Genomic DNA, 474 nt, shown 5'->3' with positions numbered 1-474 from the left:
CGCAGCCTTGTATGGCACCTACGAAATGAGTATAAAATAATATTTTAATATAAAAAGAAAAATTGTGTATTTCATATATTTACGATATCGAGTTGCCGGCTTTACGAGAGTCTGACGGCTTTCAACGGTATAGTATTAAGCGATAGTTATTAATATGAGGAACGAAACGCAAATAAAAGAATTAAATGAGGACTTTTATTAAAATATTCCTTCCAATGAAACAAAGAGTATTTACAAAAAAATATAAAGGGAAGCACATAACATGCCATGGGCGTTTCAAGTGATAATGATAATCAGCATTTCGCTTAATTATATACGTGAAATTGGTATATCAAATCGTATAGAATTTCGGCCTTCTATTAAAAAATCTTGAAAATTTTACCAATCTTCAATTACATTTTACGATTCTGATCGTTACGATATTGATCAGGCACGTCCCTATAATATGCGATATTTTTTATTTATATATATATA

The sequence above is a fragment of the Atta colombica genome, unplaced genomic scaffold (genome assembly GCF_001594045.1).
Source record: "Atta colombica isolate Treedump-2 unplaced genomic scaffold, Acol1.0 scaffold29, whole genome shotgun sequence".
Lineage (NCBI taxonomy): Eukaryota > Metazoa > Arthropoda > Insecta > Hymenoptera > Formicidae > Atta > Atta colombica.
The sequence above is the reverse complement of the archived record's forward strand: the minus strand, read 5'-3'. Positions refer to the sequence as shown.